General features: G+C 35.0%; 1 long non-coding RNA gene across 1 annotated transcript; it reads right to left on the bottom strand.

The window, feature by feature from the left end:
* Positions 1 to 968: 968 nt before the first annotated feature.
* LOC132311102 (uncharacterized) lies at positions 969 to 7,656 on the bottom strand. Its single transcript, XR_009482835.1, has 3 exons — positions 7,304 to 7,656; positions 4,060 to 5,803; positions 969 to 1,221 (listed from the first exon to the last, which is right to left on the bottom strand). It is a non-coding gene; the product is annotated as an uncharacterized LOC132311102 (long non-coding RNA).
* Positions 7,657 to 15,500: the final 7,844 nt, after the last annotated feature.

Here is a 15,500-nt window from a genome sequence, read left to right as displayed (position 1 = left end):
CATTATTCGGATTCTGGACGAAGGAGAAACGACAAAACAAAGAAAAATGAGCAATAAAGCTAAAAGGGTAAACTGGTAATTATCCAAAAATACCTGGATGCAACCGAGCATACCGTTGGATAGAAAATGAAAAATTAATCAATTTAAAAAAAAAATTCACTTGATTTGGAGTCCGGATGAGGGAGAAGGGTCAAAAACAAAATCGACGTCGCGGCAACTCGACGAAGGCCGTGACAGCTACAGTGCCGTCAACCCACTACTGCTGCAACTGAGAGTAAAAACGAGCATCTAAACGGCCTTTTCTGGAAAAACTCAAAGTAGAAACCCCCCCTAAAATCAATTTTCCTACCCCGATAGCGGACGAAAACAAAAAAACTGTATTGTAAAATGTCCAAAATACTCTCAAGAAAATCAGGTTCGGAAGGTCAAAAATTGTTCCAAGCTACTGCCCAAAGAAAAAAATTGTTCCAAGCTACTGCCTAAATTGAAAATGCAATCTTAAAATACACCCAAAAGACCCCCGGAAGTTTCGGATCAGTCGTCACACTTTTCAAAAAAAAGTTGATGAATAGTACCAAGTACATTTGCACTAAAGTCGGCAAAAACCTGGCAGTAATGATTTTTTAGAAAAACATAGATTTTTGAGGGTCAAGATGGCATTTTATGGAAAAACACAAAGAAGAAACCCCCTTCAAAATTGAGTTTTCTACGTGACTCATTAGGAAAAATGAAAAAAATGTATTTTGAAATACCCAAAATGCCCCTAGAACAGAATAGGGTAAAACTCCCTAAAAATGCTACTTAGAGTCTTTGTTTCATCAAGGATGATGTTGTTTGCCAAAGTGAGCATGCAAGCATATGTAATGTGATAAAATAGATGTTTTGCAATGACCTATGGCCTCATGGCATGTCATATGCAAAATAGAACCCTTCAATGCATTAATCCACATATCTTCCATAGGCAACAATGAAGTTCAAAGTTAGCATACATTTCACATAAGTGTCTTTGGCCCTTGGCCTCATTACAACCAAATTCTAAGAGTGTCAAAAGGTGCACTTAAGTGCACATTACATAACTTAGATAATAAGTACAAGTTTTATCAAAGTAAGCAAAAGTAGGACAAGATATACTAACATATGCACATTCTATGTCATCAAAATTACTTCAAGAACTCTAGTAAGTCTAAGAATGCTGTGCCTCCCACACTAAGGCTTCTTTACCTGCAAAACACCCATTAACTTAGGGGTGAGTAAACAAGTTTACTCGTAGGGAATGCATGGGTTTATCTTTGTACCAAGTTACAATCCAATACCATTTAATTCATGCTATCAAGTGACAATAGAACTTTCAACATAACACAATGAGATGTAATTTCACAAAGTTAACAACTTGAAATTTAAATGCGAAATCAAACCAAAGTGGATACTTGGACGTCATGCCGGATCAAACCGACAATGTGGTTACTTTAGGGTTACTAGCTCATGGGTAACCTCCCTATGTGCGCACTAGACTATATAGAGGGACAATCCCCCATACTAGAACCAAGTCCTAGCCGTAGCCAAACAACGACATCCCCAAGTTTCCAAAATTAACAAATTGTGTAACAACGTATATATATTAACATATCAACTCTTTACCAAGTACAATCCAATTTTGGAAACTTATACAATACATGCTCAAAGTCTACAACTACTATGGCATGAAAGATGTCAAATACAAAGTGTGCAATTCCTTACACATGGCAACAATATATTCAATAAGGAAAAACATATTCTCATGAATATAAAAGTAACAACTATGTTATCCAATGCTCAAAAATAATCAAGTGAACATACACCAAATCCAAATCCATGATTTAAATATAAAAACAACTTCCAAAATGCAATTAAATCCATGGAGTAATAAAATAGAATTTAATTAAACATAAATAGTTAAATTCTCTAAATTCCAAGTTAACCCCAAATAACCTCAATTTAAGATATATATTGAAGGACATGTCATGGTCATCACATATATAACATCAAATGACAATTTAAGGGATTAAAATACTTAAAACAAAATTAATCAAACTAATTAATTAATTCCCTCTAGATTTTTAAACAATTCCAAATGCCCTCAATTTAATCTATGTTAGAGAACATGCCAAGGCCTATCCAAATATCACATTACATCATGATTTCATGTTTGCTATCACCATGTGAATTAAACTTTCACAAAAGATAAATATTAAATAAATTTTGCAATTCTTATCCAAATGCCCCAAATTTAATATATGTTGTAGTACATGTTATGGTTATTATATAAATCACTTCAAAACTTGATGTAAGTCATAGGAGCATATAAATAAAAATTAATTAAATTAATTCATTAATCCCTCTAGATTTTAAAACAACTCTAAATGACCTCAAATTAACATAAGTTATGAATCAAGCCATGGTCATGTTATTTATCAAGTCTAAAGTGAATTACATACAAGTTACAATTAGTCATTTATTTCTCATTTTAATACAAGACAAATATATAACTTAGATATCACTATAGGAACAAATAAAATCACTTGGACCCCCTACCTCAATAGAGAATTGAATCTCTATAATCCAAGCAACCAAGCTCAAAATAGAAAACAAGTTTAGGGTTAATAAAGAGAGGAGTGAGAGGAAGCTTTTGTCTTCCAAGGTTTTATGTCTAAGGTGAGTGGAAAGAGGCCAAAATAAAGAAGAAATCTATTAACCAAGCTTTTCTCCAATGGTGGCTAGGTTATGGTTCTTGAAGACAAATGAAAATGAAAATGATAAAGTGTAAAATGGTGAGTGGAAGGGCTAGAAATCCTCCACTCACTATGTGCTCTTACACTACCTCTCACACACACACAATGCAAGACTAAATGGTGAACCTACACTTGTCATGAATCTATGGTTCATTCCTAGGCTTAATCTCAAGCCTACACTTGTCACCATCCTATGTAAACTTCCAAGACTTAATATTGAACCTACATTTGTCAACAATCCATGCCAACAAGTGTACCAATCCTAGGCCAACAAGTGGGTGAATCTCCACCCTCCACATGTCATCATCCAAGGCATCAAAGTGTTTCCACACAAATGTCAACAAGTGGACCAATGAGAGTGTGACACTTGTCACACTTTCCGGAAATTGCAAACAAGTCCTTTTTGAAAATATCTTTCAAATTAAATTGCAAAATGGTCCCTAAGACGAAAAATAATTACTTTACTTAATTAACCAAAAACCCCTCAAGTTATGGATAATTACAAAAAGTCTTGTTTTCATGGCTTTACAAAGAAAGTAAGCATTTAATATGCATTTCTACAAAAATAAAAATATAGATGTCATGGAATTTAATTATCATGGATGTATGCAAAACTGGAATCAAATGCAAACACAAAAAATGAGGTTATGCAAGTAAAAGTGAAAAACGAGAAGATGACGAAATAAGGAAAAGACGAAAAAATGAATAGTGTCAAAAAAATAAAAAAATGTGGAAATGACTCGGTCCTCAAAGGAAGTTGTCAATCCAAAAGAAAGAGCCTCAGAAACCATTTCCGAGCACTCGAGACGACACTAAGAGGCGGGAAATCGAACCCGAAAAGGAAAAGACAATGAAAAAAATTTATCCGCAAAATTTAAAGAAAGGGAAAGAAATGAAAATGACCGGGTTATTACAAAAACTTCTCCGATTACTCTCAAATTAATCTATGTTGAAGAGCATGCTAAAGCCTAATATAATATGCTATCACACGTTGATTTAAAGTTAGATAAGGCTACATGATTTAATATTTTATTCAAGATAAATATTAAATAAAATTTTCATTACTTGTCCAAATAATCTAGAATTAATATATGTCAATCTACATATCAAGGGGTAATATTCTATCATGCCACATGATTAAACAAAGCTATGGACAACCGGGAAAATTAAATCCTTCACAAGAAAAATAAATAATAAAATCTCTAGATTTTGTGATTCAAGCATGTAATCAAGTTGTATAAGCATCACAAGCATGTAATATAGCAAGAAAGTAAATTATAACACCCCCTACCTCAATTTGAGATGGAAATCTCAAATCCCCACCGGAAGAAAAGTGTTCCGAATCCGCCGAAATCGAAGGGTTTTATCGGGGACAACATGATCTACATGAATACCCAAGAAGCCTCATGAAAATCACAACTTAACCTCAAGCCCAAACTCAAGAAATGGTCAGAAATGAATTCTAATAAGGGGGAAAGGTAAAGCACGACGAGGGGAACAACAAATGCTAAGGCCGGAGGATTTCTACCAAGGAAATCAGGTGGAGGAGAAGAAAGAGTGAAGGCAGCCCCTTGGGCTCCCATGGCTATCGACCAAGAGGAAGAAGAAGGTCTAAAAATATGATTTTAAAAATTAGGGCAACCTATTTATAGAAATCTCAAAAAGTACCCCGAAAGGGCCGGGTCCGGAAAAGTGGATTTTGAGCAAACGCGCTCAAACGGCAAAACTCCATGAACAAAAAAGATTCAAAATAAGAAAATATGAACAACAAAAGAAACGGTGTTGAAAATTAAGTCCCAAACAAAAAGTTATGCCTCGAACAAGTTCAGGGGCAACCGGGTCCAAAAACTCTGAAACTGGAGAAAAACGACCAGAACGGAATTCTAAGAGTCCACAACCTGAGGAAATGTGAAAATGAATCCCGTACGAGGATCCAGGCTCCAGACGAGGTATTTTGCAATAACGTTTGTTGATTGCACAATGACCCCTACAAAAAGGGTTAACTGCGAAACTGCCCTAGAATGAAAATATCTTCCAAAAGATATTTTCTTAGATACCATGAATTAAAATATCTTCAAAAGATATTTACGAAAAATACCCCAAGAAATGAAAAAGATTCTGAAGAATTATGCATCCACGCTCCTTTGGGCACCAGGAGCAACCAGAGTACCTTTTTGCAAAAGTAAAAATACGTATTTCGAGGAAACCACTCAAGATGAAGGCACGTGAAGTCAAAAACCAACTCCGAGCATGAGAAGTGAGGTTGTGCCAACAATGTGACAAATGGGAAAAAGACAGAATAGGAAAAAGGATGAAATAGTGCATAGTGTCTGAAAAGTGAAAATGCGAAAATGACTCGGTCCTCAAAGGAAGTTGTCAATTCACATGAAAGAGTCTCAGAAACCAATTCCGAGCACTCGAGATGAAACTAAGCGACACGAAACTGAGCTCAGAAAAGAAAATTAAATGAAAAAAATTCATTCGTAAAATTTTAGGAAAAAGGAAAGGGAGGCAAATGACCGGGTCGTTACAGAATCACCATGTCACCAAAGCTTCCGGCTGCCTCTGCAACTCTCGGCCCCTTGTCTGTGTTCTCAAACTCACACTCTAATTTTTTCTCTTACTTCCCTTCTCTGTCTTTGTATTTTATCAGTGCACAAAACACTCATATATATAAGGCAATCCACCGACTACAAAGAAAAGTGTTACGCCCCTAGACCGTGGTCCGGATTGTGAACACAACACACAAATAATCACAGTCTCAAAATTAATAAATATCCTTGTAACCTGTCTCAACCACGCATCCACCTATCTATTTCCCTTTATAAAATCAAGACTGAAAATAAATAGATAAGATGCCAATATTAAAACTTTAAAGTTTTAAAGTCTGAAAGAACATTTATTACATGCCAGGAAAATTCTAAAGAAATATAAGACAAAACATAGTCTATTATGTGGAACAAAACACTACAACACTAGCCCCGACTCTGTCTACAGCTGAGGAGGAACACCCTCCATACCATCCGTGCCATGACCTGAAAAGATATGTATAAAATAGGAATGAGCAACCACAGCTCAGCAGGAATTACTTAAAGCACACTCCTTAATACCTCCGTGAATCCAAACCAAGGACGGATATAAGATAAAGGGATCATACAAGCTCAGGGGAAAGCAACATATCATATGAGATAATAAAATGAAGTGCCATGTAATGCCAATGCCAATGCCAATGCTAATGCCACTGACACCTCTCACTTCCCAAAGTCCCATTTTCATCACAAAAAGTTAATGTAATCTGGCCAGAGCTACTCCCTGTACCACGAGAAGAGAATTGATAATCTATCCCTGATCCAAGGTAACTCCTTGCAATCATTTGGGGCCTAGTGACACAATTACACATAGGCAACTCCTACGTCTTCTCTAGATTTCCATTAACTGCACAAACAAGGTAACTCCTTGTCCGGTTTTAAAATCTTTGATTTAATTCCCTTTTTCTTTTCTAAACTCACGGATACAAGGCACCTCCCTGTTATTCGGTTTTCAAAACCATTTAATAAAACATTTGCACTTTCCTTCTCATTCCAACATCACCCCCATGCTCATGTGAGATGCATGTACATTTGTATAACATGTGTACAAATAATGAAGTAAATATAGAAATCTCAACTCATATACAATATCATGGTATTGCATTTTAATCCACACACAAGCATGGTAAATTAACAGGCTAAGTAACCCATGGTTGTATAACATAAGAAGCATGCTTTCTAACTCACATTTACCGTATAACAATGTAGACAGTGCTTAATAACATTTAGGAAATCAAGTACAAAACTTCCCATATCATAACAACCAACATTCTAATTTTCAAGTAGCAGCCTATGTTTACGAGGTCATAACTTTTTCTACAGTTATAATCTAGGGCTGAAATTGGTATCATTGGAAAGCTTGTTTCAAGTTAGTCAATTTAGACTCAAAAATCGCTCAATTTGGATTTAAAATGAGGAAGTTGTGGTCAGTTGAAGTTCAGGTCGCTGTGCAGGAAATTCTGCAGATTACAGCGCAAAACTGGCATCCTATGTTTACAAGATCATAACTTTTTTCACAGTTAGAATCTAAGGCTGAAATTGGTATTTTTGGAAAGCTTGTTTCGGGCTAGTCAATTTAGACTCAAAAATCATTCAATTTGGATTTAAAATGAGGGGGTTGTGGTCAGTTGAAGTTCAGGTTGCTGTGTAGGAAATTCTGCAGATTACAGCGCAAAACTGGTAGCCTATGTTTACAAGATCATAACTTTTTGTACAGTTGGAATCTAAGGCTGAATTTGGTATCATTGGAAAACTTGTTTCGAGCTAGTCAATTTAGACTCAAAAATCGCTCAATTTGGACTTAAAACAAGGACGTTATGATCCTTTGAAGTTCAGGTTGCTGTGATTCCAGAATTGCGAAAAACAAGTAGCTGCCTATGTTTTAAGCACAAAACACATAGAATTGATTCCTTAAAGGTAAAGGGTGTGAGAGTTAAGTAATCCTACCTCAAAGAAGCTTGAAACTCAGCAACAATCACAACTTAAAGTAACTCAAATGATGGATCAAAGCCTTCCAAGGTAGAAAATGAAGAACACTTCCTTCTTTGTTTGCAACCAAAACCCTCTTCTTTTAACACCACTTTCCAAACCCAGCAACAAAAGAAATGGACTCATGTTTGATATCAAAAGAACCCTCACTATCTAAGGAACATTTTTCCTTCACAAAGCCCCATCAAAATCCCAACACAAAGCTTCCAAAATTTAGTTTAAAAGGTATCACTATGGAAAGGAAATAGAAAGCACGAAAATTGGGTTTTACCAAAATGGTTTCTAAGAACAAAACACTAGGCATACTATATGTTATAAAATGAATGGATATGGTGCAACCACATACACCTACACATGTCATCCCCTCCATGGATTAAAACCAAAATCATAAGAAATGACTCAAAAGTCCTTTTATTTCCTACTAAATACCATTCATGCCATTTACATGATAAAAGTCAAGAATACCCTTTCACAACTAACCAAATGCCAATTATGCTATTTTGCATAGTAAAAGTCTACTTTGCCTTTGATCAAATTATCAAATACCATGTATTCCATTTGTAAAACAAAAAGTCCATAATGCCCTTTATGAAATACTAATTGACAATAACATATAATGATGTTTAATTCGCATTTGCAAAATAATCATATTTTTGACAATAAAAATAAAATGCATGAATGCTAAAATGTTCGAAAAAATAATAAAAATGCAGGCCCTCACAAAAAGAATCAAGAAAACATCATTTTTGGTGGACCCCGCCACCCACTTCTTTCTCCCTTATCATTACTTATCTACTTCCTTATCACATATTTATTCCTCTCAATCAAGCAAAAACCCATGTGAAGGAAACCAAAGAAAGAAAAAAATTTAGCCCAAAAAATCTTCAGTGGGCCCGTAAGTACACACCACAATTTTTTCTCTCTTCCCACTTCGGCCACCTGTTCACATTTCCTCCACACCTTCTCTTTCTTATCTCCTACCTTAACACCTTCCAATAAATAATACACACACACACACACAATTATATACAAATGTAACAAAAAAAAACAAACCAACCCATTACACCTGTGGGACCCGTGCCAATGACCAATTCATTATTTCTTTTTCCACTTTTCCTTTCTCTATTCCATTTCAGAAGCAGCTCCATTAGCATTTAGACAAGATATATATTATATATATATAATATATAAATGTAACCAATTTCAAGCCTATTAAATCATCACTAATGTGGATAAATTTTTAATAAAATAAATCAATAATCAACTATAACCACTTAAAAATCATTAAATTAAAATTTAAAAAAATTCGAGTTATCACATTCTCCACCAGTTAAAAAGAATTTCGTCCTCGAAATTTTAATCTAACAGTCTTCGCATACCCGAAAACACTAATAACCACAAAACCAATCCATAAATCCCTACCCCAGGTAATGTGAGATACAGTGATATGGAGGACGTTGTGGTAGCTGCCAGTGCTAGTCACCCGCCCACACACTCCGTAACCATTGTGGTAGCTAGTCGATGCGTCACCCGCCCACTAAAAAAAACAAACAATAACAAACCAGGGTTACCTGCCCAACCACACTAACCAACCATCCTAGTAGCTGCTAGTGAATGCCATCCACCCACACACACCCGACTACGAGTGGTAGCTAACCAGTACTACACACTCGCCCACTCACACCCGTCTACATCATCACTACACTCACACTTCCGGCTGGGTACAAGCTCTGATACCATTTTGTCACGACCCCGAATTTTCTAATAAAATTCTCGAATGATACAAATTCAAATACATCAAAATACACCCAGGATCACAAAAAAAAAAAAAAAAAAAAAAAAAAAATGCTCTCTTTTATACAAAGTCAATTTCCTCAAAAATACACAAAAATTCTCCAAATAAATAAAATAAATCCTGCAACACTGGCTCTTCATCCTAAGCCCATATCTAGCAATACCTGTTCATCTTCAGTACCTAAAACTGAAGGGTGGTGAGATAGAAAGTCCCAGTAAGAAAAACCATAACAAGAATTTTATGGAGGTTTAACAAAATAGCTTCACAAAATATACATATTCATGTGAGTATATAACAAAATACATATGTTGTAATGACCTGATTATTTTATTTCTTTTCTTTTTTCGGTAAATTTCTTTTTCCGTCTTTTCCCTATTTCGTCCTTTAGTCGTTTTTCATTTTTCTTTGCATAACCTCACTTTTTGCCCTCGGATTTCATTTTGGCTTTGCATACATCCATGATATTTAAATTCCATGATATCTACATTTTCATTTTTGTAGAAAAACATGTTAAATGTTTACTTTTCTTGTAAAGGACAAGAATGCATAACTTTTGGTAATTACTTTAAACTTGAGCGGTTTTTGTGTAATTAAATAAAGTAATTATTTTTCATCCTAGGGACCATTTTGCAATTTAATTTGGAAGATATTTTCAAAAAGGACATTTTTGCAATTTTCAAAAAATATGACAAGTGTCACATTCCTAAGGTGCCACTTGTTGATCTTGTGGTGAAACCACTTGGAAGCCTTGTTTGATGACACATGGAGGGTGGAGTTTCACCCATTTGTTGGCCTAGGATAAGAGCACTTATTGGCATAGATGGTTGACAAGTGTAGGCTTGATATTTAATCTTAGAAGCTTACTTAGATTCATGACAATTGTAGGCTTCACAATTGGTCTTGCATTAGTGTGTGTGTGAGAGGTAGTGCAAGAGTACCTAGTGAGTGGAGAATCCCACCATTTTAACTTAGGGTTTTCACTTTTAGTTCATTTTATCTCTTTCCTCTCAAGAACTCTAACTTAGCCACCATTGGAGCAAAGCTTGACTTAGAGCTTTGACTTTATTTTTGATACCCTTCCACTCACCTTAGACCATTAAGCTTGGAATACAAAAGCTTTGCCTCATCTTCCTCTTCATAACCCTAGAAGGAAAACTTGAAATTCCTTTGTTTCCCTTGGATTCAAGAGGAACAATCCTCTTATGAGGTAGGGGTGGTTGTATGTTTATCTTTTTTGGGTTTTATATAAATATTGGAGCCTGATATATATTGATTACATGCCTTTTTTTAAAATTCTTGTAATTACATATAAATAGAGCTTTTATATGTTTGACTTAGGATTTGTGGATTAAAGCATTTATATGACTATTAAATTTTATTGGTAGGTTATTGTTTAATGATTTGCCTAATACTTGTGATTTCATTGAGGGTTTATTATGAATATCTTGAAATTGCACTTATGTTGTTAAGTAAATAGAGATTTCATTGAGAGTCTAGTATGAAAATTTTGTATATAGCACTTATAATTACTTGTAGGTAAATTACTATATTGCATGATTAGTAATTGTGGCCTACATTAATATTAAATTCATATGACATAATGTGTAGTAACATTAGCTTCCCACTTTAGACATGCAACCTTAGGGCATGGTTTGTGTGGTTTTACCCTATTTGTGCTTGGTAGGTAGTATCATGCATTGAGATTATATAAATGTCATGGACTTGTTGATTTTTGGAAGCTTGTAAGGATATGAAATGTTTGATGGCTAGGGTTTGGCTCTAGTACGGAGGGCAAGAATTCTCCTATGTCATAGTGCGCACTAGGTAGTACCTTGGGGGTCGTAATTACCCAAAATAACTTGTATGGTCTCGTGGCCACATGTAATACCCCTAATTCTTAAAAGGATAGTCATGATATTTATCTAATTATTTAAATTGCATTTTTATTTATTTGCTTGTTTATTTGTTTGGTTATTTGAATTTTTAATTGTTAAATGGTTATTTGCTGAATTATTGAATTATTTGTATTTAATGATTTGAATTATTATTTGTATTATTTGAATTAATTATAATATTTGTGCTATTTAAATTATTTAAATTAATTGTTTTACTATCGTGTAACTGTTTAATTATAGGTGTCTTAATTGTTCCATTATAACTGTATAATTATTTAGGGTTTTAGGTTTCACGGATAGGCCGACTAGAATTGTAGCTAGGTTCTATAGTTATACACGGATTAGGGTAATTGTTCTGAGCTTATAAATATACACATTACAGTGGTTTAAGGTTTTAGAAAGGTAAGCATAATTCTGTAAAACAGAGAGACGGTGAGATGCAGAGCAATACAGAGAGGGATGGGAGATGAAGGCTAGGTTTTGATCTAAACTAAGGTTGGACCAAGGAGGAGAAAGGAGAGGTTGTTCATAGGTAAAACCAAGAGCAACAGAGGTGGAACATCAGTCAGGGATTTCGTCGGAAAATTCAGAGACGGTGGATTAGAGTTTCAAGACTGAAACTCAAGGCAAGTCTCTGTTCTATTCTTTCCCATGAACTTGTGTTCTGTGCATACTTAGGTGGACTCCAGGGATTTAGTGAATGCTTCAATAATCTGTTTTGCATGCTTGATATATATTTAATCTCATTTACTAAAACTGTTTTGCAAATTCCTTAAGTTTCTGTTAATTAGTTCATTCATTATATGTGTTTAAGTTTGCTTGTTTGAGAATAGTTATGCATATGGTTGCCTTGTGATTAATCTAGGATATTAAATGAACACTAGAACAAGGATTTAAACACATTCCAAAGGCCTGGAAATCACCGGAGTCAAAGAAGACAAAGGGAAAACGGACAACGGCTGCTAAGGGAGGGAGAGCAGGCTCCCAAAACCCTTAGAGCCGGCTCCCAAAACCCTTAGAGCCGGCTCCCAAAGAAATGGAGCCGGCTTTTGATGCCTTGGAGCCGGCTCTTAAGGTCCTAGAGCTGGCTCTAGGTGATTTAGAGCAGGCTCCAAAGTTTAAGAGAACCTGTTCTTACTTTAAATGGTCCAGTTTTGGTACTTAGGGGCTGTTTGGGCTGAATAGGTTTTTCTCAGTTGGTTTAAACTGTTTTAAATGGTGTATGGGACTGTAATAGACCTATAACAGTATGGGAAAACATTAATTCATAATTGGATTAAGGAATGGAGCGAGATTGATTTAGGGAAAAACCTATAGATGGTACACTGTTGTGGTTAGTTAACTTACGTGCTAGGTTTTGAAACTACTGTTGTATATAATCTTATACTGTTTAATTATGTTTAAACAGAGTTATAAGCATAGTAACCTCTTGAAATCATCTATGCTTGGTTTGAAAAAAATTGGTATATATATTCTGTTAATTGTGTCAGTTTAGGGATTATGTGGAGGATTTAAATGCTGTAACTCATGTTAGCAATTTAAATATTCGGAAGGTGATTTTTAGGTTCTGTCATGAATGCTTAGTTCCTTAATATATGAATTGAACTGTATTTATACATATCCTGGCTAATGGTTGATAAATAACAATTACTGTCTTAACAAGTATGTTATTGTAATGACCCGATCATTTTACGTCCTTTCTTTTTTCAGAAATTATCTTTTTTTGTCTTTTCCTTATTTCGTCCTCGTCTCGTTTTTCACTTTTACTTGCATAACCTCATTTTTTTTGTGCTCGGATTTGATTCCGGTTTTGCATACGTCCATGATATTTAAATTCCATGACATCTACATTTTTACTTTTGAAGAAATGCATATTAAATGTTTACTTTCTTTGTGAAAGTCATGAAAACAAGACTTTTTGTAATTATCTATAACTTGAGGGGTTTTTGGGTAATTAAGTAAATTAATTATTTTTCATCTTAGGGACCATTTTGTAAATTAATTTGGAAGATATTTTCAAAAAGGACCTTTTTGTAATTTTCAAAAAATGCGACAAGTGTCACATTCTTATGGTGCCACTTGTTGATTTTGTGGTGAAACCACTTGGAGGCTTAATCTCATGACACATGGAGGGTGGAGATTCACCCACTTGTTGTCCTAGGATTGGTGCACTTGTTGGCATGGATGGTTGACAAGTGTAGGATTAATATTTAATCTTGGAAGCTTACTTGGATTCATGACAAGTGTAGGACTCACCTTTAGTCTTGCATTAGTGTGTGTGTGAGAGGTAGTGCAAAAGCACCTAGTGAGTGGAGAAGCTCACCAAATTAGCTTAGGGTTCACACATTTTAATTCATTCACCACTTTCCTCTCAAGAACCCTAAGGAAGCCACCATTGGAGAAAAGCTTGACTAGTAGCTTTGACTTCATTTTTAGTGCCCTTTCAGTCACCTTAGAACTTTGAACTTGGAATACTTTAGGTTCCTCCCACTCCCCTCTACAAAACCCTTGTTTGGTTTTTCATTTTTAAGCTTGGTTGCCTTGGATTCAAGAGGAACAATCATCTTGTGAGGTAGGGGGTGTTTTCATTTATCTTCCAAGTGATTTTATTTGTTCCTATAGTGATATCTAAGTTATATGTTTGTCTTGTATTAAAATGAGAAATAAATGATTAATTGTAACTTGAATGTAATTCACTTTAGACTTGATAAATAACATGACCATGGCTTGATTCATAACTTATGTTAATTTGAGGTCATTTAGAGTTGTTTTAAAATCTAGAGGGATTAATAAATTAATTTAATTAATTTTTATTTATATGCTCCTATGACTTAAATCAAGTTTTGAAGTGATTTATATAATAACCATGACATGTACTACAACATATATTAAATTGAGCATGTTTGGATGAGAAGTGGAATCTAGGGAATTTAGTTGTTTTATTTAATTGTTTAAATTATGATTTTAAATTTATATCATACTTAGGAGGCTATGTTCTTGTTGTTGAATGATATTGTTGTAATTAGTGGCAAATTGCATAATGATTTTTCAATATTCTTCATGCCATTTTAGTTGAGAACTTAGGGCATGTATTGTGTTTCCAAAAATTGATTTGTGCATGTTGATGGCTTTACATTGTATATATATATATGTTATGTTGATACATATATGTAATGTGCACAAAATGTTAATTTTGGAAACTTGGGGATGTCGTTGTTATGACTATGGCTAGGGCATGGTTCTAGTACGGGGGAAAGTCCCTCTACAAGTCTAGTGCGCACATAGGGAGGTTACCCATGGGCTAGTAAACCTAAAGTAACCACATTGTCGGTTTGATCCGGCGTGACGTCCAAGTATCCACTTTGGTTTGATTTCGCATTTAAATTCCAAGTTGTTAACTTTGTGAAATTACATCTCATTGTGTTATGTTGAAAGTTCTAGTGTCACTTGATAGCATGAATTAAATGGTATTGGATTGTAACTTGGTACAAAGATAAACCCATGCATTCCCTACGAGTAAACTTATTTACTCACCCCTAAGTTAATGGGTGTTTTGTAGGTAAAGAAGCCTTAGTGTGGGACGCACAGCATTCTTAGACTTATTAGAGTTCTTGAAGTATTTTTGATGACATAGAATATGCATATGTTAGCATATCTTGTCCTACTTTGCTTACTTTGATAAAACTTGTACTTATTGTCTAAGTTACGTAACGTGCACTTAAGTGCACCTTTTGACACTCTTAGAATATGTATATAATGAGGCCAATGGCCAAGGACACATATATGCCATGTATACTACTTTATCTTTATAGTTTGTATGTGGAACTTAAGGGATTTGATCCATTAAAGGGGGCCGTAGGCCATTGTAGCACGTCTATTTCATCATAATACATTTGCGTGCATGCTCACTTGGGCAAAATTCACACCATTTCATGAAATGAACTTCCTTTGGACACTTTTTGACATTTTAATTGTAAATCTGATGTGAGGGCATTTTAGGGATTTTACCTTGACAAATTAATTCCGGTCTTGACATGGTCATGTAGAAAATATGATTTTAGGGGGAGTTTATTCATAACATTTTCCCATAAAATGTCATCTTGACCTTATAAACCGCACTCCAAGTTCATTTGCTGCTAAAAGCATTGTTCCTACAATTTTTGAGGTTCCAGGCCATGCCACTGTCCCATTTGGTGGGCCCCCACAGCCATTTGGCGGGCGCCCACGGCTTACTGCCATGTTTGGTGGGCCCCCGCGGACACTGTTCCTACATTAGACCCTCTTCTTCAATGGGCCATATCTCACTTGTTTTAACTCCGAATTAGTCCGTTCTTGAGTCTAAACTGACCGCGTTGAAATGATCTTTCCAATGGTATCAATTACAGCTTCAGATTCCATTTGTAACTCAAGTTATTCATGTTTTAGTGAAGTAGTGTCAGAATTTGGTTCGAACCAGGATAGGGTT

This window comes from Cornus florida, unplaced genomic scaffold, assembly GCF_030987335.1.
Source record: "Cornus florida cultivar Cherokee Brave unplaced genomic scaffold, ASM3098733v1 CherokeeBrave_3.0.0_Hap2_Chr06, whole genome shotgun sequence".
Taxonomy (NCBI): Eukaryota; Viridiplantae; Streptophyta; class Magnoliopsida; order Cornales; family Cornaceae; genus Cornus; species Cornus florida.
The sequence above is the reverse complement of the archived record's forward strand: the minus strand, read 5'-3'. Positions and strand labels throughout refer to the sequence as shown.